The sequence below is a fragment of the Mustela nivalis genome (assembly GCF_964662115.1).
Source record: "Mustela nivalis genome assembly, chromosome: Y".
NCBI classification, from domain to species: Eukaryota; Metazoa; Chordata; class Mammalia; order Carnivora; family Mustelidae; genus Mustela; species Mustela nivalis.
In genome coordinates this window covers 35,823,911-35,850,825 of record NC_139041.1, presented here as the reverse complement: position 1 = coordinate 35,850,825, position 26,915 = coordinate 35,823,911, and the positions used below count along the sequence as shown (strand labels likewise).

General features: G+C 54.7%; 2 long non-coding RNA genes across 2 annotated transcripts; one reads left to right on the top strand and one right to left on the bottom strand.

Annotated features, from left to right (window-relative positions):
- Positions 1 to 1,303: 1,303 nt before the first annotated feature.
- LOC309856944 lies at positions 1,304 to 13,562 on the bottom strand. Its single transcript, XR_014307413.1, has 2 exons — positions 13,414 to 13,562; positions 1,304 to 2,582 (listed from the first exon to the last, which is right to left on the bottom strand). It is a non-coding gene; the product is annotated as an uncharacterized lncRNA (long non-coding RNA).
- Positions 11,398 to 26,318, top strand: LOC309856945. Its single transcript, XR_014307414.1, has 3 exons — positions 11,398 to 11,761; positions 16,973 to 17,234; positions 26,272 to 26,318. It is a non-coding gene; the product is annotated as an uncharacterized lncRNA (long non-coding RNA).
- Positions 26,319 to 26,915: the final 597 nt, after the last annotated feature.

Here is a 26,915-nt window from a genome sequence, read left to right as displayed (position 1 = left end):
TTTTCAATTGAAATTCAATTAACATATGGTGTATTGTTAGTTTCGGAGATAGAGTTTAGTGATTCATCTGGTGCCTCTCACGCTTGATGCTCTTTTCGTCAAGGGCCCTCCTTAATGCCCGTCACCCAATTACCCCATCCCCCCCCACTCATCTGTCTTCGTGTTTTAAATTGGGCGCCCCAAGGTAGTCCATTGATGAGCTGCCCAAAGTTGGGTGTAAGCCAGTGAACCCTGATTCTATACCATGCTCTTAGCTAGGACTCCATGACCCATGGGGTCGTCCCGCCATCTCCCAACTTGTGGAAATTAGGGGAGCCTGATTTGCATAATGGTGATGACACGTAGGATACCACTCAGAATTCTCCACATTCAAGCTTCCCAGGGGTCTTAGTACAGAGCACCTCCAAAAACATGGCGAAGGGGCTGGCTATGTCAAGACTGCATCTCTCCTAAAGCTTGGGCGCTCTGTCCCTGACAACCCTGTATGTGCTCACCAAGGCAGCCACTTCTTGACGATGTCACCCGTTGCCTTCAATGAGCTGTCCCCCATGATTCTGAAGCCTTCTTCCAAAAGGAACATGGTGCCCCCTCCCAACAGCCCCTTCCAACCCTGGATCCTTTCGTTGGGAATGAGTGGAGACACAGGTTTCCCTTACCCCAGCTTTCCGCCATATTGTCCTTCTTTGGATTAATGGTAAAATAAATGCATTCTTAGGACAAGAATTATTGTTTTTTTTTTTTCTTTCACCCAATTGAAATGGCACTTCCTTTTCAGGTCCATTCATTCGTCCTAGGGTACCATCCTGGATTGAGGTGAGAACCTACTTTGCATGTTATGGAGCAGGGGGTGTGTGCCCTAGAGGGGCAGCTCAGGAATCAGGCACATGCCCAGTGAAAACTGAGAGCGGTGGACCTGGGCAGTTCTGCAGGGCAGGGAACGCCAGGGTCTTCCTGAACCCTCCAGAGATATAGAGAAACCAGACCTCATTTAGGAAAATGACCTCAGACGAGCGCTGGTGTTAAAATCCTAACCAAGCGCTTGCCGTTGCTTTTTCGTCGTGGTTGTTTTCAGAGAAGCAACACCCTTTCACACCTATCCGAAGCATCTGAGAGGTGTCTCATTCTGCAAAGCACACAGAGACCAGACGATGCCGACCTCATGTGATAAACACCTCCCTGTCCTTGCCCCGGCTGCAGGGACAGCAAATTCTCGGCACCTCCTCAGCGCGACCGTGGTGCTGGTGAGCAAGGCCGCCAGGGCTCCGCGACCACACTGTGAGACCAAAGATCCCCACCGACGCCGTGCGGTTTCAAAAATATTTTATTTTCTGGAATAGCCATCATGTCTCAGCTTGGTGTTGGCTGCCTCTCTCCACGTGGGGAGGCAGAAGCTATGACGGGACAACACACAGAGGCATTATACAACACACCTGCAAGACAGAATGATGGTAGCGTTGGAGGAGGGTGTATAAAAAGCTCACCAGGGTGCATACGGACAGGACAGGGGGGGAGGGTGGGCGTTGCCGGGTTGCACACCAGCGAGTACATTCATGGAGACGTACACGCCCTGCGAGGCAGGGCCCACCTGAATTGTCGATCGTGTTTCCCTCAGGTCTGAAACGAAGCAGAGGAAAAAGAGCTCAAAGTCCTTCGTGGTGATCCGGACTAAGGCAACCCAACGCTTGCCCCGGGTCGCCATTCACAAAGTGCCTGATGCGTTGCGGAGAGTCCAAATGTAACTAATGCTTGGTGTGTTTCTAGAATGGTCCAGAACTCTCTTATTCCGCGTGCAAAGTCTCCAGTCTGTGTCTTACGGCGTTTTTCATTCCTTCCAGAGCATGGTTTCTACTCCTGGCAACAGACTGACAAAAATATTTGTCAACAAGGAGGAATGGGGACTTCCTTGGGTCTCTTCCTTGTAGCATTTGCTCTGCGCACCGGAGGAGGCCAGAGAGCCCTGGACGCAGTCCGTGTCCCTTTCTTTTAACAGTATGGATTGCTTCTGAGATGACAAGGGTCAGGCCCCCGCTGCGCCTACCTTATTGGTGGTATAATCTGAAGCCGACTGTCCTCTGAAAGTCTCAAGCCGGGAATAAGAGGAGACACTTCCGATGGGCTTCCCTACGGGCGTGGGAGCCCCTGTGAGTTACGACTAGGCACAAGGGGAAGGCTGATGAGAACCTCACAACGGAGTGGGCCAGGCGGTGGGCAGGGATGGCTGCATGGGACCACAGGGGTGGATGGAGGTTCCGGATGTCAGCATTGGCCCCAGAGGAGACACTGCCCGTGAGTCCTGACCGCCTGGTAATGGCTTGGCAAGACGAGTGACAGGGGGATGGCCTTCATCCTCGTCGGTGGTCACCGCACCCTTCACCCCCACAGTGCAGCTGGGACGGCATGCAGGCTGGCAGTCTCCAGAAAAGGGCCGAGAAGTGACCTCCAGGGATCCACCCCTCTACACTGGAGTCCTGGCCTGCCGGTGGCCCACGATGGAGATGTTCTCATAACCTCTTGGCTCGCACCTGGAGAACAGGTGAACAAAGGCTCCACCGCCACCAGAGCTCTCCGTCCCTTCAGGGGCCCTAAGTAGGGTCGAAAGAGAAAGAAAGAAAACAGAAGTGTAAGGGGAGAAGCAGTGAGTTCCCAAAACATGCTCAAATCGAAGAAACTGGGGATCCCTGGAGAAGGAGCTAATTCCAAGAGTAGGGCTTGGAAGACGCAAACTTTGCCTGGAACCTCTTGTAGTGCTAGAAAGCAAGGAGATGCTCAAAACCCAAAATGTTTGCGGACTTCTCAAACGGAGACGCAGCAGCCAGCCTGAAAGAGACCCCAGTGGCCAACATTGGACCATTTTGAGACTGAAAATGAAATGCCACTGGGTTGTAACCCAACATGTAAAATAAAGAGCCACAGGAGTCCGTCCTGATGTAAATCCGTGATTGCATATATTGATAAATGAGCGAGACCCATGTCCCACGCAAAAGGATTCCAAGTAATTTATAAAGAGATGCTACCCTCAAGAAGGTAAATTCTTACTCCTTAAGTGTAGACTGGACACAATGACTTCCTTCCAAAAGATATGGGAAGAGGGAGAGAAGTTGGATCAATACCTCCTCAGCCAGGTGACCATGACCAATACCCCTCGTGGTAAGTCATGTGGATAGTAGGCACCTTGGATAAAAAGTGCTGAAAATGGCATTTCATCCTTGTGTCCTTCCTCTCAAAAAACCAAGCACCCAGTATGTTTATGGCAAAAACACCATGCCAGTCCCCCCAGAAGACATCCTACAAAATGCCTGGCCAGTCCTCCTCAAACCTATGTAGGTCATCCAGAACAAGGAATCTGAGAACTTCCTTGAGAAACTGCCTGAAAAAATGTCACAACCAAGAGGAACCTAAGGAGACATGAGAAGTAAAGAAATATAGTGTCCCGGGACCGATAAAGGGCGTTAGGAAGAACTAGTGATATCCAGATAAAGTTTGGAATTTACTTTAACAAAAATGGCAGGAGGAGGCTTGACATGGGTCTTTAGATAAAATTTTCCATTCATAGATCATTTCTCTTCTGCATAAGGCTGAACCAAGTGGAACCAGGATCCAGCCATCTGGAATGTCTGAAGCTTTGGGAGACATTCTGTGCAGCATAACAGGGCCCTCCGGGTCCCTACTCCTGTCAGGTCACCCAAAAAGCCAAGTATCCATGAAACAAGCAGATCCCTCGGTCATGTGTAAACCCATTCAGGTTGTATGGGCATGCCCCCTAACCCGGAACAGTTTGGGTCAATAATCCCACATGAAGAAAGCAACCAGATGGTCGATAATGTTCTCTGAGGACACTTGGCCAGCTAAACAGCTGCCTCCACTTTCACCCCTGCCGACCACCAGCCCCTCCACTTTTGGCAGAAAGTGGCACTAATTCTGATCATGGGGGACCAAGCCAGACCCAGCGCCTGGGTGTCTCCTCCCTGTTCCAGGTGGCGTTACCTTGGGCATGATGATGAGGTCTCAGTCGCTTCTGGTCCCGATCTGTGGAGAACAAACTATAGACTGCAGACCTTCCTTCTCTGGGGCATGGAGTGTGTGTGCGTGTGTACTCTTTCCTTGCCCTTCAGAGCTCACTCAAGGGTGATGTCCCCAGAGAAACCTCCCTGCCACTTCCCACCCCAGTCCTACTTGGGTTCCAAGGCCATGTTTCTGAAGCACAGAGACTGAGCCGGCTGCCTACCAGGTGTTCCGTGGCATCCTGCCCAGACTTCTGTTCCACCATGGATCAAAATGTACCACTGTTATCAAATCACCTTGCCATCTCCCCAACCGGGAATTGACACTCAGACAGTAGAAGCCACATCTGGCAAATAACTCCTGGAATATGGAAGGAGCTCAGGAAAGGTTTAAGGGTCTACTATAGGATGAATTGTGTCCCCCCTCAAAAATGCCCATGTTGAAGCCCTAAGCCCTAGGATTTCAGAATGGAACCGTATGGGGATACGTGGTCTTTGAAGAGGGGGTTAAGGTACAATGAGGTCACCAGGCATCGATCGTAATCCAATAAGACTGGGGTCCTTAGAAGAAGAGGACTTGAGGACACAGACACATACAGAGGGATGATCGTGTGAGGACACAGGGAGAAGACAGCATCTACACGCCAAAGACAGAAGCTTCAGCAGAAACCAGCCTTGGCCCCACCTGGATCACAGACTTCCAGCCACAATAAACAATAAATGCTTAAGCTACCTGGTCTATGATACTTTAATGATGACATCTCTAGCAGACTCACACATGATTGACCCGAATAGCATATAAAGCAAAATTCGAGCTCTACTATCCGGTATGGTAGCCACTAGCCATGAGATTACCAGCATTTAAATCAACACAATGATAAAACCGAAGCCCTCAGTGAATGTAGGTACCTCCACGTGCTTGGTAGCCCCATGTGGCTGGTGGCTCCCATATCAGACAGAGGAGGTCTAGAGATTTCTCCCTCATCATCCATCCTATTCTTGACTGGGTTCCTCTTCTCTGACCCTAAAGGAAGCACTGCTTATCTCCTCTGCCTTTGTGAATCTGCAGTCTTCTCCCAGCTGTCCCCAGATGGAGGACCTCGGATGGTTGTCTTGTCCCTGGTGGGGCTATGTAACCAAGTGGGTCCACACTGTGGTCCATGTGAGGAAGGAAGACCACATCCATGAAGTCCTATCCATGTGTAGGCCACCACCTAGAGCTCACCACATCTCCTGTGAGCATGTAAACCTTTGCCCCCCAGACTCTGGGAGAGTGGGACCAAGACAAAGGTGTTTCTTATAACAGTAGCCACTGATCATTTTTCCCCACTTTGAAGGACCATTTAGTTTCCTGGACGCTGTCCTGGCCAAGGGCTGACTCTTCCAACACATCACGATTTGGAACCTGCAACTTTGCCAGAAATAGCGTTGTTATAGGATTAATTCAATGGAAGTCCTCAGAATGTGGTGTTACATAATTCTGCCCTCCCCCCAAAGACAGGAGGTCCTAATTCCTGGAACCTGTCAGTGTGGCCTTACGTGGCAAGGGCGGTATACTACAGATGGAGCAAAGGATGCGAGATGGGCACGGGATCCTGGGGTGTCCAGGTGGTCCCAATGTCCCAGCCGGGGTCCTTCTCGGAGGGAGGCAAGAGCATCAGAGGAAGGAGAGATGGTGTGGTCACCATCCAAAGGCTGGAAGAGGCAAGGAAGGATCTTCTCTTAGAACCTCCACAAAGAATGAGTGCTGCCAGCACCTTGATTTTACTCCCAGAAGACTGCCTTTGGGATGCTGGCCTGCAAAAGCACAAGAGAATAAAGTGTTAGGGTGCTACAGTTGTGATGACAGGTCATGAGAACCACGGGAGGCAAATGCAGATGTTATCGTATATGCGAGGCAGGCCCAGAGTCTGGGGTTGCCTGTACCATCTGACAGCATGACATCATGATGGTCCCCAGAATGACCCGATCTGCGTCATGCCTCTTTTTTAAAAAATGTTTTAATCATTCAGCTCTGTTCTGACCTCTTTGTCTCAAATCCACCATCCCAGAATTGGAGCAGCCTCTCAGATTGGGGCAAGATCTGTTTCCTGAGAACATATCTGGGTTGTATGTGGGCAGGGGGCTCCCCCATGCCCTGTCCACCTGTGACTGTGCTCATTCCAGTCTGTAAGCCCCAGACCAGCCGCAATAACACGACTTGATTTCCCACGGCCCCAGTGCCTGGAGCAGGTGGCCACAGCTCCTCATTTCCAGGTCTACCATTTCCTCCAAACTGGGTGTTTTCATCGATTTCCTTTCTCAGTGAAACATCTCAAGGCATTTTCACATAGGGACCCATAGTTCTCGGATAACTGTCAGATAACACTCAATAGGAATGTTTAATGTGTGGGACACCTCGGTGGATGAGTCAGTGAAGTGTCTGTCTTCGGTTCAGGTCATGATCTCAGCGTCCTGGGATCAGGTCCCGCATGGGGCTCCCTGCTCAGCAGAGAGTCTGCTTCTCCCTCTGCCTTCTGCCTCTCCCCTGCTTGGGTTTGTGTTGCCTTGCTCGGTCAAATAAATAAATAATCTTTTAAAAAATGTTTAATGTGATACCCATCCCTTTGACTTACTTGCAAATTTTATTATGTCTTTGTCCAAACGTGAGAGCACTAGGGTACACACACACACACACACACACACACACAATCCCCCTTGGGTGACAATGATCAGCATTCCTGCAGAGAACGCAACGTTCGTTAAAGACCGGCATCGCACGTCTTACTCCTTGAGCCCGCTAAAACCGCCAGCCAAAAATATACCCCGGGAAATGTCCAGTGGGATCAAGAGAGAAGCCATCATTCCGGAATCCAACGAGTGACAAAACGGGGCACCCCAGATGATTTCTAGGTTAGGATCTGGACCTCCCTCGTTTTTGCTTTGTTCGCAGACAGAGACGCGGTTGGCTGAAGTTCCCTCCACTGGGGATGCCGCCAGGAGTGGGGAAATGTAGGCCCCAAAACAGGTCACTCGGCTCGCAGAGAAAGCAGCTTCTCTTTATAGCACACTGGACTAAATAAAACTGCGAGTCCGGGAGATGCGGCCTAGGGGACTGCTTTTTTTTTTTATTCCAGGAGAAGAATAATTATTTCCTAAATATAATTCCTTTGGTATAAGACAGCCCCTACTCATGGCTCAGCACCCTAGAAACACTAGAAAATGACAAAGAAGAGGAGAAAAAAAAAAAAAACAGACGCGGGGGAAAACCTCTAGCTGCTCATTTCTGTTGTTCACAATGAGAGTTTAGCTTCTCTGGATGCTAAGAATCCACAGATCTGGCCAACCTGCCTAAAGAAAAAAGCAGAAAATGGAAAGAAAATAAATAAACACAAAAGTGTCTAAGTTCGGTCCATTTTGCAGGAAGGTGTTGCTCATGTTTCTTGAAATCACAGCGTTATGCAAATCCACAATACGTACCACAGAGTTTATAGGAAGCCGGCATTAGGGTCCCAACACCTAAGAAATTTGTCTCCGAAGTATGGGAAAAAAGAAATATTAACCTCAGTGCACAAGAAACGCGGGAGCACGACCATGAACAGGGCTGTGTACCTGGACACATTTGTTTACGGGGTTGGACATCCAAAGGCTTTCAGCTTGTCCCCATGAACGGGAGGGACAGGTGGTCCAGAATGGACAAAATTAATGATAACAGGCGGAGTTGTGCACACGTGCGTTTGGCTCAGTCCCGCTGGGTGTTGCAGGCCAGGTTCTGCGCTATCTCTCGCTGACGACTCGCACGGGAGCAAACCCAAATGCCGGAGCATGTTCCCTGCCTCTTTCCTGACTGCTCAGAGGCAACGGTGAATGCTACTTTGTTACCATTTGTTCCCCACAAGAACAGTCCAGTTCCACAGCCCATTAGAAACATTTGCTTCAGAAAGGATTCATTGTTGCGTCTCTACCTGTCTGCCTCCGCCAGCATATTCAGGCCGCCCTCTTGTTTTTTCTTCTTGTTGTCATCGTCTTGGAATTTTTTTGCTGACAGAGGATGATGTCGGACTTTCCCATTGTGGTCAGCCCGGCAAGAGGCGCTTCTGTGGGTGTCAGAACGGTAAGCGACGACATATTGGGGGATGAGGTCATTGAGTTGTCGTGGGGATTCCACTTGGACGCCCCAAACGTGCTGGTCATGCAGGAGGAGACAGTGACATGCCCATGTGCTGGGTGCAGACCATCATGCGTCGGGAGAGGTCAACGAAGGGCTTCCTCTCCATGGTGTCTGTCCATTCCTTCTGACGGCGCACCGCGATCGTCTCCTGGCACCCATCTGTGTGTGCGTGCACACAGTAGGTCCCACAGAGGAGTAGGCGGATGGAAAGCAAGGTTTAGTCTGCTCAGATGGTGAGTGGCACCCAGTGGTGTGCAGAGAGCCACTGCAAACCCCTGGACTCCCTAGGGCATAGCTCCTTCCCGTGGCAGGGAGGCTGAGGTTTTGCCAATCACAGGGAAAAAAAAACAAAAAACAAAAACCTGGCAGCACACCCCAAATGATGGGAAACAGTCTTCACCACACCGGAGGTGCTCAACGCATGCCCGGTCCTTGTTCCCAGGCGCTACACGTCGTACTTGGAGGGAACGTGTGAATGGACAATTCACAAAACAAGTGTACTTGACCTTTCCCTCTGGGCCGCCCACGGATTCAAAGGACCTTTAATACCTCCCGGTATTTTTGGAACGCTTTTGGAATGGACTCCACGCCCTGCCTAGCCCTTCCCTTACGCTCACACGGTTTGGAGCTTAAAAGGCACGTTTATCAAATCGGCTTCCAAACTCCTTCCCCTCCTAGGCTCGGCTCCGGAGGGCGCTTCGGGGTTTTCCAAAGCGGCCGGCCTCCTCCTGGAAGGCCCGGCGCGCGCCCACATGTGGGGACTCACAGCAAAGCTGCGGGAGATCCAGGCGTGGGTGCGTCCCTGCAGGAACGAGCAGCCCCCTCTGGAAGAAGCTGGGAGCTCCTGGTGAAGGCATGGGCTCAGAAGGTCCCACAGCCGCCCCATGACCTGTTCTAGAGAGTCGCCAGCCCAAACGTGGGGTGGGGGGCTTATGGGAGGAGCATCTTTTTGGAACGGGAATGACTCATGAGGCACAGAAGGTGTGTAGCTCATTGCACAGGACTGTTCCTCTCTGAGATGGTTGCTGGCTCTGGGGACACAGGGATGGGGAACACGGACAGCCACGTGTCCTTGCACCCCACCTGCTTCCCGTGCCCTGCAGCCCCCTCCCAGGCTCAGACCCCCCCATGCACATTCTGTTCCACCTTCTCAAGAGCTTGACACAGAGGAGCAACTTGGAGCTGTGGCGCGGGCTGGCTCTCCTCCCCTGGCAAGCATCTCTGAGCTCTCCGCGACCTTTCCGCCTGCCCGCATTTCTAAGAGGCATCTGCAATGCAGCCCGGCTCGAATGTGAGCATCCGTGGCACGGGAAGACACGGGAAGATCTTGCCACGGTGAGAGGTCTCCTGAAACCCCTTCACGGGGGGGTTGCATCTCCTGTTTAATCCCAACATAGGTCTGGAAGCAAAGATCAGATTGCCCACCTATGCTCTGAGCCCCAACATCCCTTAGCCTGAATCCTAAAACGTTCCCTTCTGCCCAACAAGCTCATCTACTAGGGATGTGAGGACGGGTGGTCTCTTCCCCAATGATCACTTTGAGGAACTTCACTCTCATCTGAAGGACGACCGACCCCTTCGCAAATGTCGCCCACATCCCGCTGGTCCTGGGTTCTTGATCGTCTGTTTTCTCTCATCTCACTTTGTAAGCAGATCAAAAACACTTATTTCTACTAATTATTCTCCCGTGGACGCTGATGGTCGTAGGTCACCCATCTTGGTCCCGTTGGAGACCCTCCAGTTTGGGAAGGAACCCAGAGACCCACAACCCTCCCGTTCAGGGAAAGAGACCCTAAACTCTACGGGATCTGAAGTCTGATCCCTCAGGGCTCGAACACACATTCTCAGCTTCACATACATACACTGTATTTCCACACTGTTCTAGAACAAGTGTCTTTTCTTTGTTTTTTTGTTTTTTTTTTTCCTTGCACAAGGAGCATGACCTGCAGCTTCCAAACCACGGGCACAGTCTTAAATTCATCCCTCTCGCCCGGCTCTCCATAGGGACAAAGAAACAGCGCCCGAGTGGTCCATTATTTTCCCAATAAAACCTGTGTGTGCGTTACCGAGACATACATACTAAGTGGTTATTTCGTAATCCATAAAAAAAAAAAAAATTAAAAGAGAAACACGATCGCCAAACCCAAGTGAGCAGCTGAACGTAGACATGGAATGGGAAAGTTTGGGGGGAAAAGTAATGGATGTGAGATTTCATTTACACACACACACACACACACATGTGCGCGCACACACACACACACCGACGCGCGTGCCTGCAGGTCAACAGCCCAGAGACGATCGCGGGTTGATTTTCTTGCCATCTTGGGTAAAGGACACCACCTTTCTCCTTGGAACCTCACATCCTGGACTCAGTCCCTCACCCTGAACTACGAGATAGAATTGTTATTTATAGGGGATCGTGCTTTGGGGTGCGGTCCACGCGGTGCCTCTGGTCGCCCTTAGAAAAGGAGGAAACTGAGACATTGTACAGGTACTTCTGTCTTGGGACACGGTTTCCTGCTCTTCCCCAATTATCCCTGTACTTGGATTTGGGTTCATGTCATATGGGACCTGAGACTGATGTTTAAGGATTTTGAGTGCTTTGATATGGATGAACTTTCCCTGTTTTGTTTTGCCTTTTTTTTTTCTTTTTAGGTGTGAGATCCCCCAAATGGTCAGCATGATTTAGTGTCCCAAGGTGCCCTGATGGACGTGACAAGGAACGGGGCGTGCGTTTCCCAGAAGCAGAGGGAGGTCTCACGTGAGCATGAAAGGCGCCCCATCTCCAGCCTGAAGCTACGAGGGAGAATCTGGCACTGACCACGGACGACCCTGCCCGTCCCAGCCGAGTGATCTTGGGCAGGAAACCACCCCCACCGGCCTTGGTTGCTGTACCTGACGTGGGGACTGTGTGCAGTGCTCTGGCCTCTGCCCGGGGACAGGGACATAGATCCACAGGGACACCAGCTGGGAAGGGTTTCTGCGGATTCCCAAGGGGCTCTGCGAATGTGGGTCACTCGGATGCACTTTGTCTACAGGGCTGCGGTCCTAGGATGGGCGGCCTGGGGTCCGTCTGGCCTGGGGGTTCCCGTTCCCCTAGCAAGTTCATCCGTCACCTTGGCAATCATGCCACCATGAACCTTTCGGCACAGGAGGTCCTGACCAGGCGGCAGGGACCTCTCCCTTCATTGTGTATGGCTTCCGTGGGTCCATGGTGAGTCCCTACGCGATGGGGAGGCATTCTCTGCGAAAGTGAAGAAAAATCTTTGACGGGGAGGTGAGGCGAGTGCGGACGATGGACAGATCAAAGGAATCAGGAGCTGGAAAGAAACCATCAACTACCGTGGGCAGGTCGTAGGTCTCGGTTAATTAGCCGTAGGGACCGACCACCCGGCCACATGGAAAAATCCTGGCTGGTGTCCGTTACGTAATTTCCGACTGTTTTAATTGTCCCCGTGTGTTCTCGTCCCTCCCGGTAGTGACCAAGCCTCCCCACCCCCCCAACAACGTCCATCACAATTTCCTCGGGGGGGGGGGGAGGCTCTCCCCAGAGCGACGCATCCGATGCCGGTCCCTGCCTCCCGCTTCCCCCGACTGACGAGCCCACAGGGTATGTGTTGGGTATAATTTTGGATCCTGATTCACGTGCTGTGCGTGGGATGCAGACGTGTAGAGCTCCGCTGGCCTTTCCTGCTCTGCGGGAGCCTTGCCAGGGCCCCTCTGTTCTGGGACGTGGTCGCCACGCTTCTACGCTTGGTGGGCTAGCTGGGTTCACCTTGTACCGGGGAGGCAACGCGTGCCGCCTTGAAAGATCCGTCACAAATACTCCGTCCGCTGTGGTACCGCGGGCTCCCTGGGGTCGGAGTTGGTTTTCGGGCGTTGGAGCCGGGGGTGTGTACGTGTGCATGCGGAGGGGGGCCATGGGGAGATGTGGGGTTCCGGGCAAGGCCTCCCAGAGACACACTGTGTCCGTCACCAGGGCCAGCTCCAGAGGATCCCTTAGGAACGCTTTTCCGCCGGGGACACGGTTGGGGGGATGCCTTTGCAAACCTCTCTGCATTCTCTCAAATCCTGTTTCTGATCCTGCAAACGGGGCCTCCCCGCCTCTCCCCCTCCGCCCCTGCCTCCTCCTCGCACACTGGATCCTGGAACCATGCCTTCCCCTGTTGCAAGATCCCTCGCCGTCTCCACACCGGCGCTAACTCCGGGAGAAAAAACACACTGCTGCCAGCCCTTCTCCTGTTCTCCGCAGCCGCCCCAAACGCACCACATCAGACCGCCTCGTCCCCTCGCGTCTCCCTTGGGCTCCCGAAGAATGTTCCGGGGACAGCAGTCTCTCTGCGTTCCCCCCTCCTCCCCACCAACCCCTTAACCCTCCACTGGCTGGAACTGGTGGATATGAAATGGCTTAAGGGGAGTGTGCAGCGTGGCACAAAGCACGACTTGGCCAGCCCCCGGCCCCGGGGTGGGCTGGTAGGGGACAGCTCCCGCAGGAGCGCGGGGGACCCACGCCACCGCCCGCCTGTCCTCATTACCCAGGAAGACATCCCAGGATCCGCAGACGCATAAATTGGCAGCCTGTTAAAGCGGGGTGTTTTTCCTCACAGGTTGCATTTCGAGATCTGCCTTCAAACGGAGGCATTTTTTTTCTCTCTCTCTCTAACGAGCTATTTATTTAAGTCACAAACTTGCTCCCGCGCGCTTGGTGGAGGGCAAAGCCGCATTTTGGTCCCATCTGTCGCCCTCCTCCGGGGCAGGGGTGCGGGGACTGCGAGGCGAGCCCCCTTCCTGAGCTCTGGGCTCCCCTGGGTGGGGGGCTGCCCAGCGGCGTGAGCAGGGCGCACCAGCCTTCCGACCTGTTCGCAGTTCTGTTGGCCATGGCGCGTCGGAGGTGCCCCTCGGTGGCGGCGGCTCGCGGTTGCGGGGACCCCCTCCCCCGCCCCGCCTGGCCGGTCAGGGGCTGCGGGGCTGCCTGGGAGGGGGACCTGAGCGCTCGGGGCCCCGCGCCCTCGGTCGAGGCTCCGGGACAGGGCTGTGCGCGGCACGCCCCGTGCCCCCCGCGAGCCCGCTCCCACGCGGCGCAGGTGGCTTCATGAGACTGGCGCGCCCCGCGTCCTCGGACCGCAGGCGCCGGCGGGACCCGCCGGGAAGGGCCTCCCGGAGCCCCGCGGGGAGTCCGGGCGCAGCGCCCACCCGGAGACTGTCCCGCGCCCGCACCCCGCGCCCCGGAGAAGTTGCGGCTCCTCGCCCGCGTGCACTCACCCGCTCTCCGCGCTCTGTCCCTGAAGGTCACGGCCCGGCGGCGGCGGCGGCGGCGGCGGGCGCGCGGCGGGGCCCGGGGCGGGGGGCGCGCGGCCCCCATGCCCGGCGCGGCGGCCCTCGGGGCGGGGCGCCCTCAGTGCGGCGGGGCCCGGGCGCCGCGGGGCTCAGATGCCGTGGTCGCAGTCCACATCGCGGCAGATGTACCAGAGGATCACGTAGAGGATGAGCAGGATGGCGAAGATGAACAGAGCCACCAAGATCGCCTTGGTCACCGGCGAGATGAGCGACTGCATGGCCCCGGTGGGGCGCGCGGGCGGGCGGGGGGCGCGCGGGGGCGCGGGGCGCGGCGCTCACGACCCCCGAGCGCGCCCGGAGCCCCGCGCCGGCCCCGCGCCGCATCCGCAGTGCTCCGTGCTGGGGACGGGCGCCCGCGCTCGGCCGCGCTGCTGGCTCACCGGGCCCGGCGGCCGCGGGGCTGGGCGGGCGGCGCGAGGGGCGCGGGCGGCGGGCGGGCGGGGGCGGCGGCCATGGGCGAGGACGCGGACGCGGGCGGGGAGCGGGAGGCGGCGCGCCCGCCAAGTCCCCGCGAACTTGGGCGGCGGCGAGGCGGCGGCGGGCGCGCGGTGACAGGTGCAAGCCCGGCCCCGCGGGGCGCAGCGCGCGGCCGAACGCGGGCGGCGGGGGGCGCGGGGGCGAGCGCGGAGGGGGGGGGTGTGTGCGCTGCGGCGCGGGGCTCCTGCGCGCGACCCCTGCGGCCCGCGCCGCCCCGAGCCCTGGCGCCATGGTAGCTTTGGGGTGGCTCGCGCGTCCCTCTTCCCGCGCCAGCCCTCCGAGGGGGGCCCCTTCTTTCCTCTTTCCGGAGCCCCCTCCCCTCGTGCCGCCGCTGGCGCGCTGCGCTGTCATTAACGGAGGAATGGCGGGGTTGGGGGGGGCGGTGGTGGAAAGGCGCACTCCTCCCTCCTCTGCCCTGGGGAGGGGGCTGCGCGGTGGCATCCAAGTGTCTTCTCGCTGACGCCCCTGGGCAGGAGAGGGTGTGAGGGAGCTGGGACCCAGACGCAGGGCCTGCCTAAGGCAAGGGGGCTCGGTGCTCTGTGATGGATCAATGAACAGCTTGGGGCGGGGGCAGTGGACCTCCAGCAACCGGGATCCAGGCTCCTGAGACCCACAGGAATCCCCCTTCCCCAGAACACACACCGGGGTCTCACACCCTCCGGTCCTGGGTCATGGGGACGAATGGAGGGATGTTGCCCCCACTCTTTCTCATACACACACACACACACACACACACACACCCCACACGCCTGTCCTGCGGTCCTGCTGCATTTAGGGCGGATGCCTTGGTGGGCACTTTACTAGGACCCTGAGTACACAGAGGAAGCCGAGGCAGACCCTAAAAAAAAGGCTTATTCAGAAGCTCTGGGCCAGAGAGCTGGTACCCACCCAGCAGCCTGGCAGCCGGAAGGTTCTGCACGGTCCCAGATGCGGATGCCTTGAGCTAGGGGTGCAGGACACGGGCCCTGTGGAGGAATCCAGGCACGCATGCAGCAGACGAACCCCACTGCCGTCGCTAGGACACACGGTCCAGGTCCAAGAAGCTGTGAGTCCTGTGTCCCCCACCTCCAGCCCGCAACCCCAGGGACCCAGCACTGCTCAGGCATGCTTGAAGAAAGTTATCATGGCCGTCTGCTGAGCAGAGGCCAGAGAGAGGCCGCAGACAGGCAGGTACGGACCCCACCTCTGCTTCCCCAGGAAGGCCGAAGGAGCCAGGGGTTGTAGACTCTTTGTCTGCGCCCCACACTGACTATAGGTCCTGGCATCATCCTTGACCTTCAGAGTCTCTCACAAAGATGACCCAACCAGACCCAGGTGGAAACAGCATCCCAGTCAGACCGCAGCTGGGGGGGGGGGGTGCAGGAGAAGGTGCCCTGAATCTGGGGGGCTGCATCGGTCCGGCGTGGGGAGCGACACCTCCGCAGTGGCCTCCACACTGGCTCTGGAGTCTGGCTTCCTCTCCTGCTGGTCCACGCGTGCACCCCAGCGACTGCTCTGGGCCCAGACGGCATAGGAAAGAGGGTACCCCCTTCCCGGAGGCGGCACGGAGGGAGCCCTCCACCAGCAGCACACAGCAGCCAGGACGGCCGATGCCAGGGCTTCTCTTCGGCTCTGTGGTCTGCGGAAGGGGACACAGGCAGAAACGGGAGGCGAGGGACCGTCTTTGCAAATGCAATGAGCTGCCAGGACACTTCTAGTGGGGGTGGGGGTCCTGTTACCATGCATGTCCCCAGAGCTCCAGCTTCCTGCTCTGAGAACCACCTGCCTTGGCGGCCTCTAGCTGCTCGCTAGCCGAAAGAAAACGGATCCTGGGGTGTCTGTGCTCCTTGCGTCTCTGTCTTGCACACACGTCCTGCTCCTGTTCCTCAGGCGTGTGCTGAGAAGGGCGCTCCCCCTTAGCTCCTGACATGGCGAGTGGAACTTGGAATCTGCAAGAGAGCCACGACGGAGCCCAGAGCAAGAAAGGACGTCCAGGGGCAGGGAGAAGGGAGAGGCAGGTGTCCTCGGCAATGCACCGAGATACCCAATGGCTTTTGATTCTCTGGTTGTGGCCGGTCCCTGCCTGTTGTGTGCTGCGGGTCTGGGTCCTTTCAGCTGATTCCCACAGCAGCCTTAGTTTGGAACATCGTGCGGTGCGCACCGGAGAGAGCTGTTGCTTCTGACCCGTGTGTCCATGTCTGCCCCCTCGGGTCCAGCCTGCTCCATGCCACCGTCTTCCCAACTAACTCATGCACCGAGGCCTCCTTGGGGCTCAGCTGACACGTTACCCTGCCCTGGGATGCCCCCTTGCTTTTCTTCGGCAACCCCTCGCTGCTTCCCGCACCCCTTCCTGCAGGAAGGCAACATTTCGGGAGAACTGGCTCTCCCCGGAGTGAATTCCTCTGGAATCAGATCAATGCTAGGTCCATAAAGCAGAACCTAGGAGCCACCAGGAACTCTCTATGTGCGGCTCGGTGGTGTTTTCTGTACCCTGCAGCCCCCCCCCCCAGATGGGGATGGGGAGTCTGTTGAGGCCCGTCTGGGTGATGACGGTTTCCAGTCACTAGCCTGAACACCTCTTGCCCCCTCCGTACGTCAATCCCCCTGAAAGTGCAGGTCAGACCCTGCAGTGGCTACGTCCGTGTAGGTCAAATATGCACGTGTCCCCATCCTGCTTTGGAAATGTTCTTGAAACTGTGGGTCGCGACCCACTTGGGGATTGTAGAATCCATTCAGTCGACGCGATGAGATTTTTTTTTTTTAATCCCCTGAATTTTAAAAGAGCAGAAGGTGCTACGTGGGGTGAGCCTGACGGAAGCCAACAGTGTTTGCAAAACACCACGCAGCAGTGGGGACACCAAGAGGTGTAGACACTCAGGGATGGGCGGCAGGGGAAGCGAACCCGTTCACTTTCCTTCGGGTGCAAGGGAACCTACAGGTGTTCTTGGTCAAGCAAAGTGGTGAAACCACTTTGTCTTGATATGAAAGAGGAATGCAGACCATCCTAACGGGTACATTTTTATCTTAGAGCACAGGTGCATTTAGAAACTGGCCGGCGAGGAGATTCCTGAGCTTGGGCAGACAGGCTGGGGCAGCAGAGGTCCCCCAGGGACCAAAGTCTCTGGCACGACCCAGGAAGGAGCTGAAAAGGTGTCTTTGTTGGTGACTGGCAACACACGCAGTGGCCACGGGCCAGCCGGAGTGTGGCGTGGACCTCAGGCCAAAAGGGTCTCCGTGCCAGTGCGTTGGAGCAACGTGCGGATTTTCCTGAAGGTCCTACAAGTCTTCGGGTGAGTCCTGGAGGACGCTGGGAGAGGTCCAGCGTTTTATGTAACAGCTTGGATACCGTTCCCGAGCGGTTTTTGGACAGTCTCTCTTGCCTCAATTGCCGCAAGTAATCCAATAATAATTGTTTCTCCCCAAGCTTCCCTTTGAACATGAAAAAATGTGAAGTTTTTTTTTTTTTTTCTTTAATCATAGGAAGCTTGCCCAAATTATTCTGCATGATTGTTGTTCTGGAGAGCAGCTGATCTTGGGGCCTCGTCTCCAGGGGTCTGGAGGCCGCGTTGGCCAACGTTCAGCATCCTTGAGACGTGGGGAGGTGGAGGAGCCAGCGCCTGGCCCCACAGGGCGTTTCCAGAGCACTGGATCTGTCAAACGCCGGTTTGTGCTTGAATTTGTGGCTGGACAGTACGTGTTTAAGGGTCATCTGAGTGTATCGGGGTCGGGGGAGGTAAGGGCATTGAAATTAGTCCTTCTTTGTTGACTTGTGTGCGTGGTGATGATGAGAAGGAGGAGTTACCTAAAGTCTACATGGTGACTCAGGTGCAAACATACTTGATATTTGAGGCCAAGATGTCAAGCAAAGGGTAAAAACCAACAAAACTTTGCGAAGGGATGTCGGAGTTTTGCACAGGAGCGGGATGTCGGAATTTCTCCAGGAGACTTGGGTTGCCTTTGGCCTTGGTGGCTCATGGTTCCTGCTTGGCAGTTGGGAACTCTGGGAACTCAGAACTGACGCAGGGACCACCCCCTGACAAGAGCGAAGGTCTTATGGAGAGGCTCTTGGTAAACGTCAAGCCACGGTCTGCATGGGTCTCATTTTGGTCTGTAAGGGGACACTCTTGGTGTTACAAAGAGTCGCATTTACAGGGAAGCAGAGGCCGTGCATCTGCCTTTTAGGATGGGCTAGATTCACGAGGGAACATGTCTTGCATTCTTGGGATGGCTGCGTTGTCCCCAAACGCACACTCAGGAGACCTCGCCAACAGGAATGTGAGTAGTGTGTTAACAGAGCTCTTGCCCGTTTCCAACTTCAGCGCGTTTCGTTTTAAACTTTACCCCAACAGCCATGGGTCAGGGTTGCATCCTAATAACTATAGGAAAGGAAATATTTTATTTAAAAAAAAGAGAGAGAGAGAGAAGACGTTGGCCCACCATAGCTTCAGGATCATGAAAAGGACCCAAACACCCAAGGCCAGATGCTCCCAGAGATAAGTCAAGACGCTGTGGGTATATCCTACACCGTCGATGTCCGTCTGTCTTTACTGTCAGCTCTTTTTTCATTTTCATACGGTTCATAGTGGGGAAAAAAAATCTGGACGTTGACAGAGCTGAGAAAAACCCACAAAGCCGGGCCATGTGTCGTATGACGATTCCAAGCTTCTGAAATTAGACTGGCATCTCTCTCTCTCTCTCCCATCCTTTTTTTTTTTTTTTTTTTTTTGCAATGTTTTTGTTAAGGACTGTGGGATGCTTTCTGGAAGAGGTGGGTTCTTGAAATGTGCATTAAACCTAAGTTAGTGTTTTTCCATGTCTCCATGTCTGGGATGCAAGGGGCGTTTCCACTTTGGGACGGACACACCTTGACCAGCAACATGTTTATTTGAGCCCTTAGTTGACCGTGACGCTGAGACGTCCAGCATCCTAATGAGGCTGGCTGGTTGTATTGTCTTCATGGTGCTTTTTAAAAAAAACACATTATTTATTTGTTTATTTGAGAGAGAGAGAGGAGGAAGAGGTGGAGGAGAGGGACCGGGACAAGCAGAGTCCATGCCTCACAGTCTGAGTTGCTGCCCAGAATCAGACGCTCAGTGGACTGAGCCAGCCAGGCGTCCCCGTCTCCATCTTTAAAATGTCTACAAGGTTTAGGTGATAATCAATCCCAGTTGACGCACCAGCATGCCCAATGCACGATGGGGAAATCTCTTCACTGCGTGCTCACAGGTCGGGAGCTTCCCGATGGCGCAACGCTCTCCGATTGTGACCGGTCAGGATTGGGTGTTTGTCCATATTTCATGGCGTTGCCCTCGGGCAGATGGGGATGCTGGCTTCCCACCGAGTGCGGGATTGGGAAAAATGGACAGTCTGTTGCAGAGTCGTTGGAGGAAAAGGGGGGAGCGAGAGCCGACCGCCATGCCGACGAGGCCTCACGTGGCTTTCTGAAACGCTCATGTAGGAAATCGTACTGGAGCACCCGTATCGATACTGAAAATCAGGGGGAATCCTGCAAAGACAGAGCGTCGACCCGCCCCCTGGCTGTGTGGGAAAAGCAAAGAAGAAAGTGGAAGGGAAAAGGCCACGTTTGGGACGCGCGCCTCACCCCCGCCCTTCCAGAGAAACCGGGACAAACCAGGGGAGCCGAGAGGATGTGCCTCGTGGTTTTGTCACTTTGGGTGTTGAACAAGCAAGTTTTTGTTCTTTGCACACGTCACATGCGTTCATGGAGGGATCCCCACGTGGCCAGCATCGCTGAGCTTCGGACACGCGGGGAGGGAAGGCGGGAGGCACGCCAGTTGGGGGGGGGACATCAGAGTCTGGGAGACTCGGGGGGTAAAAGCAGATACGATGCATTAATCCATCACCCCATCACCCTTCACGGTGCTCTATGTATGTTACAATATTTCCCATAAAGCCCGTCCCTATGAGGTGGGCCATATGGTCTCCCTTCCCCAGCCCCTTAGCTAAGAGAGCGGCCAACAGGAGGGGGTCCTCTGTGGGGTTTGAACCCTGCCATTGCTTGGTGGGGACCATGGGAGAAGTCATTCAGGGTTACTGGATGATTACGTTCTAGTTCCAAAAAGATGTTAAGATGTGGGCCAGCACCGACGTGTGATTTTGGAAACTCCCCCGTCCTCAACCCCAGTCCTCAATGGGCATGTCTCGAGGCAGACCCTGGGGCTCCTGGGCAGGTATCTGGGCAGACGCTGTCTATTTTCCCCCACACGCAGGGGCCTCTAGTCCTGCTCCTCTGGCCGGCTGACCGCACCGCTGCTCCGTTTCCTTTCGGGTTAGGGAGACGCTCCTGCAGAATCATCATGGGAGGGTTTGGGTGTGATGGAGACCCGCGGGGCTGACGGTCTCCGGAAGATGCTCGGGGTTATGGGACGAGGGGACGCGTCCCCTTCGCAGGCTGAGGGCCGCCCTTGGAGACTCCGTTGGGTTTCTGCCTGTCTGAGGGCTCCATCTAGCGGTCCCGCAGGGCGCGGGCCGCCTGCCTCTTCCCTTGGGTTTCCTGCGGGGTTGCGGGGGGAGCTATCGGAAGCCCAGTTGGAGGAGGGTGCACGCCTGCCCGCCTGTACTAGGTTGCCGGGCCCGGAGACCACCTGCAAACGAGCACGTGCCCCCTCTGTTCAGGGAGGATTCGCCGTTTGGGAGGTGGGTCGCCCCTGCAGAATTTCCGCCTTTTAAGCTTCTGTTTTAATAAACCGAACGTTCTGGGAATGTTGCAGTGGGATCTTGAGAAGGTAGGGAGGGGTTCGGAGATGCTGGGGGGTTCAGTCCCCCTGCCCAACCCAAGAAGCACGGCAGGGCGCTGGTTTCACGTCTCTGCTACAGCCGGCTGAATGGAAGGAGCTGCCCTAAACCTATATGCTAGATGTTGCAGGGGACCTCAGTCACTCAGGAGATGACGGTGACCGGGGAAACCTCTAGCGGGGTGGCCACCTCCCAGCGCCAAGGGCTCTGCGTCTAGGAAAGGCATCAAATGGGAAGGACCATTTTCCAAGCCGTCTGAACTTGCAGCATGACCCAAAGGACTAGGGGGCCATCGGGAGGAGTGGGAACCCTAATAACGAGAAGACTCATTCCCAGAGCAAAATTCGTCCCGATTGGAATTAAAAGCAGACAAAGAGTGAACAGTGTGGCGGGTTCCTCAAAAGGTTTATGGTGGACATACCTAGGGTGCTCCTAGGGGTCTACCGGGAGACAGAGAAGACACGTCTACCCAAAACCTCATGCCCATGTACAGTCATATTTACAGCAGGACGGTTCACCGCAGCTGAAAACTGGGAAGCCACCCAAGAATGCATGGATGGATGAATGGGTTGAGAGAATAGGGTCCGTCCATACAAGGGACGATGAGTCAGCCCTGAGGACCACAAACTCTGACACCCACCGACACAAGGATAGACCTCAAAAAAAGAAAAGAAAAGAATACCGTGCCAAGGACAGAAGCCAGATACAAGAGCCCACAGAGGATTCCATGAGTATGAAAGGGGCGGAAAATGTAGACCTACCTACAGAAGGTCCGTCCGTGGCTGTTGGGGGCATGGGGACGAGACGAGATTTCTGTTCCTAGTGTAATGGTGGCCCAGCTCTGTCCATGGACTGGAGTCCAGTGCGTGGTGGCCTTACAATAGGTCAACATCAAGGTGTTCAAGTAGGTCCCCACAAGGCTGTTTCCCAACTCTTGCGACCCATGACGGGGGGACGTGGCTGAGGACGTGTGCGCCCATTACCAGCAGGAAGGGTGCTAAGGGGTCAGTCAACGCGTTCCAGACCAGCTGGTGTTCCGTACACGAAGAGACGTGGTACCTGGTGTATCAGAGTGAAGGACGCTATTAGCTTTGTGGGGTTTTTTTTCTCATTCTGTCCCAGCTTGATTGAGCTGTAATTGCCAAATAGAAATGATAGGCATGTCAGGTGCAGAACTTGATATTTGGGTATGCACGCTGAAATGGCCAGAAGGGAGCTGACACTTCCGTCACCACAGCGAGCGTTTTCCTTCCTTTCTTCCTGTCTCCCGTCCTTCCTCCTTTCCGGCTGTGGATGTGTCTCCTTTCGCCATGGCCACAAACCACTCCCTTCCACACCGTGAAGGAGAACCGCGCTCTGACGGTGGACCATGGGCCTTGTTCTTGGCCGAGTTCTTGGCCGCCTGACTTCCCATCACGCTTCAGATGACACACGGTCATCTGCCTTGATAGGCAACGAGGCAGCCCAGAGGACACCTCGCGTCCACAGCTGGAGGCTGCCCCACGGGCAAAAAAAATCAAAGTGCATCTGGTCCTTTAGATGTGGAAGGAGTTCTGAGAGCTCAGAGTTCATGTTTTTATGCATGATGCCTGGGAAAACCAAGTGGCTTGACTGAGGTCTCCACCTGCTTGGAGATGGGAGGCACTGAGGGTTTCTGATGACTCATTGTGGCAATGGGCAAAGGACCACATGGTTTCCACTACTTATGGTTTACCAACGTCCAACAACAGCATAGACTTTCCCTCCATCACTACACTTAAAGCGATTAAAATGGTGCCCCTAAAAAACCACCAAGCGCATTCCCAGCCTGACGACCACATGGCTCCCAGTGGGTCCTCCATGATGGTGGAGTCACCGGAGTAACCGGCCCCTCTCCCCACCTTCCTCCCGCTTCATTCACCTCAGACATACCTCCTGCCAACAAAAACCAGGGTCGCGGCTGATCGCCGCAAAATCGTAAAAATCATCAGCCACTTTAACATCTCAAGACCAGGGTTAGCCTGGGGGGAAACCATAAGATTTGTCAGAGTGCTGCTGTTCTGATGCGTTTTATAGAACTGTTCATGTGTTTTTCTAGAACCGTTTCCATGGTGGAGGGTGGGAATCCACTCGGTGGTGGTGTTGGAAGGGTCCCAAACTGAGTGGGACTCACGGTTACTATTGTAATGTGGCGATTAGATTGTAGTCATGGTAAGAGCTGAAGCTGATTCCCACGGGACATGATGACCATAAAGTCACCATTGTTGCGGACACTACGATAACCCCAACAGGTGGGCACTGCAGAGTGGTGTAGACGTGCAACTGAGTCCTGTGAGGAGGGCAGAGGCACTCAGGAATGGCTAACTTCGGGCGCTTTGGAGACAGAACCCCAATCCCATGCTGGTTTGTCCTTACCTACAAAGCGGACTCTCTTGGTCCGTGGGGGATGCTGTAATGGGATTCCACGGACTGGGGGGGGGGGCTTATAAAGACGTCTCGTCCTGGTAGTTGTGGAGGCTGCACATCGGAGATGAAGGCATGTGCAGATTCGATGTGTGCTGTGAACCCCCTTCCCGCGTCACAGATAGACGTCTTCCCATTGTGTCCTGACATGGAGGAAGGGACGAAGGTCCTCCCTGGGGTCTCTCCAATGCCTTCATGGGGCCCCATCCTCATGAGCGAATCGCATCCCACCAGAGAGAGCCCAGACCCCACCTCCTAAGCCCATCCCACTGGGGATTCAGTATCGCACATACGGATTTTGGAAGGACACACACATTCCATCCTCATCGTAGACATAAGGGACCGACTCCTCAGGGCTGTAGTGAAAATAAAATAAGTGTGCGGAAAAGGTTTAGTAAGTGGTGCTTAATAACTCCTCCATAAATATTTAATTGTTCCTGTTAAGATGTGCGGCTCCCATAGGAAATAATAAAATCATATAATAGTGGGTTTGATCCCTCCTATGTGTCAAAGAATCTGTAGAAGGCTGCATGGCGGCTTGCTCAGAATTCAGTCCACCTCTTCATCCCTGTGACCTGGGAATATGATCTTTTATCCCAAAAAATGCCAGGAAGGGAAGGGTCTGAGATGAAGGCATCCCAGATCAGGCTGGTCCGAAATCCAAGGACAAGTGCGTGAGCGAGACAGAGGAAGACAGACCCAGAAGAAGAAGGAAGGACCCTCTCTTGGAGCCTCCGGAGGGAGTGTGGTCCTGCGCCGCCTGGATCTCAGACCTCTCGTCTCCACAGCTGGTTAGATGTGAGTTATTGTCATCTGCTGGGTTTATCACACTCTGTTATGTCTGCGCCAGAAAACTCCTTTAGTGACCATAGATCTCCGATTCTTGGAAACTGGTTAGGTGGAACTCTTGACTATATCTGGACCATCTTCTACATAATTTCCACTTGTCCCTAAAGACAGTAACTCTGGTCGTCCCCTTGGGGGGCACTGCCTCATTGGACGCTATCTTGACCGGATGTCAGGCAGGCATCGAAAGCTCTTTGTGGAGAATGTCAGTCGGGAACGAGGGAACCCTCTCTGCAGCGACCTTAGAAGAACCTCTGGTCACCATCCGGACATCTCCACACGTGAGACGGGGCCCGAGACCTGATTTATTTCACACCCCTCACGTCCACCATTGGCCGAGGCCCACCCAATGTCCATTCACCCAGTTGGTACTTCCAGCTCTTAGTCACTCGTGGGCATGGGTCGTCATGGAATTCACATCCTGCACTCGGTGTCCACACTCCTTGGGTTCCCTGGCCGTTGCCTGGAACTCCCACATGGGAGGTTCCCCGTGGAATCCTATGGCCATTGCTCCCCACCCTTCCTGGCCACGTGGTGTGCTTCCTGACCGTGGTCTGGTCATTGGGGGGCCCCAGCCCTCCGGGTCTGCTGTGGTTACTCATGCTGCACTTTCGGGGGCGGTCGGTGCCTACTGTGTTCCTACAGCGTCCTGTGTCCTTCCCACTTCTCCCTCCATCCGAGGCCACCACTTTAGAATTCTGTGCTTCTCCATCCAAAGTCGGGACCTCATGTTCCTGCTTCGGGGCTGGATGCAGGGGCATAGCCGCCCTCTGCACATGCCTCCAGATATCACCTGTTTTCCAGTGGGTTCCACCACCCAGCAAGGACATGACTCATAAGGCAGGCGTCCTCTTCCTCCGGTGACAAATACGCCCCATGAACTGGATGTCAAGGAAAAATCGGTTCTCGGCCGTTAGTTTCCTTCCAATCCCCATGGTACTGAGATGTTCTGATTTGGAGAGAGGAGAGGTGACTCTTTGTCACCAGACGGAGTTCCCTCTTTCCTATAGGAAATAGAAGGAGTGGCAGTCATGCTGCTCTGACCCAGTCATTCTGAGCCTCTAACAGAAAGGAGTGACTGAACTCTGTCTTCAAAAGGGCAGGCATCTAGCTCATCGGGGGAGACCTAAACGCCCATGTGCTGAGCTGTGGGGTCACTCCGATGAGTTAAGGACACGGGAAGCCGTCTTTCCCATAATTTCTGTGCACTGAACGTATCTCCTGGGCTTCCATGAGGAGCTTCCAGAACAAAACCACAAAACGGTTCTTCTCTTGACTTCCCCATGCCGTCATGTGGGGAGCGGAAGGAGACTCGTGAGAATGGAGGTGTTGGGTTCAGCAAGGAAGGGTGAGTGAGTGATCGGAGCCCAGGTCCCCAATCTTCAGGAACGTGTAGGGATGACCTTGACCTCCAACTGGAGATGGGCAGGTCTTCTCACTCTTCCCTTTACAAGAGAACTTGTAGATGTTTCCTGCAAGCGTGCAACGTCAAGACTTCGAGGACCTCCCCCCGTTTTTTCTCCAGAGCAGAGCAATGTGTCTGGTGGGGACACCCCTGGGCGGTCTGCTGGGAGCCACCTGGAGCTTGAGATCGAGGCGTGGCGTGTGCGTGTCTTTGCTGTGCGGGGAGATGGGCAGGTGACATGGAGGTAGAAACACATGACGTCGGCCAACCCAAGTCCATCTGCCCGGTGCAACGGAGACATCAGGTTTGTAGCAAGCAAAGGGTTTACTGGAAACAAAGTCAGATAAGGGGCTGGGGGAGGAAATTCCTGGAATCCAGCCCCATGAGGGGGTAGAGGACATGTGTTTTGTAATCACCGGGGTTGAGATTGGGCACATCTGGGTGCAAAGGGGAGGAAATGTAGGACTACTCATGAGGAAATGGAGGTACGAGCATTGGGAAAACATATATGGGGTATACACCCGGTATTTGCTGAGGGGTGAATACTTAACCCCACCAGGAGGCAAAATTCAGCCTCTGAGTCAGAAGGTTATCTGAGGACAAGGGGAACGGGCTGGGGGTGTCCTCCCAGAACTGGGATAAAGCCAGATGGGGTCTTGGACTCCTTATCTCTGGTCAGGAATGTTCCTAAGCTGCAACCCTATCATCAGTTGACCTTGAAACCAGGTTTCTGTAGAGCCAACCCCCGGGTTTGTGAGTGGGGCCTGAGAAGACATGTTAGCTGAGGAAGGAGACACAATTCTTTGAAAAACATTTTTTTTTTTTTAGCTCGTTTCAACCTCATTAACCCTATGGGGCATGGTTTTATTCCTTCTTAGTCATGCATCCCTGGTGCCCGATGGCAAAGACCCAGCTGGGAAAGGGCTGATGTTGCCAGTACCCGTTGTGAGTCATTCTGCGCCTCTTAAAAGTGACTGCCCAGCAGAGCTTTACAGAAGCGGGAAAGGTATCGTTATTTTTCTTCTCAACGAGACTAGCACACGGGGACAAAGAGGTTACATGGCAGACGCCTGTGGCCTGGACCTTATTTGGAAACAGGGTGCTTGCAGATGTGATTAAGGGAAGGATCTGAGATGAGCTCATCCTAGATCAGGGTGGTCCTGAATCCAATGACGGGTGTCCTTGTAAGAGACAGAAGAGGAGACACAGAGGCAGAGGAGAAGTCACATGAAGGTGGAGGCAGAGATGGGAAGAAATTGGCCACCAGCCTAGGAACCTCTGGAGCCCCAAAAGCTGGAAAAGGGAGGAAAGACCCTCCCATGGAGCCTCAGGAACGAGCAGAGCCCTGCCCCATCTAGATCTCAGCATCCATGTCCCCCCGGGATCTCAGACTTCTGGTGTCTAGAGCTGGGACAGGATGGGTCTCTGATGTTCAACGCTACCCTGTTTTGGGTCCCTTGTCACTCAGGGCAGCCCTAGGAAATGCACACACTTTCCTTGTTCCCTCAGTACTTAGATCTGT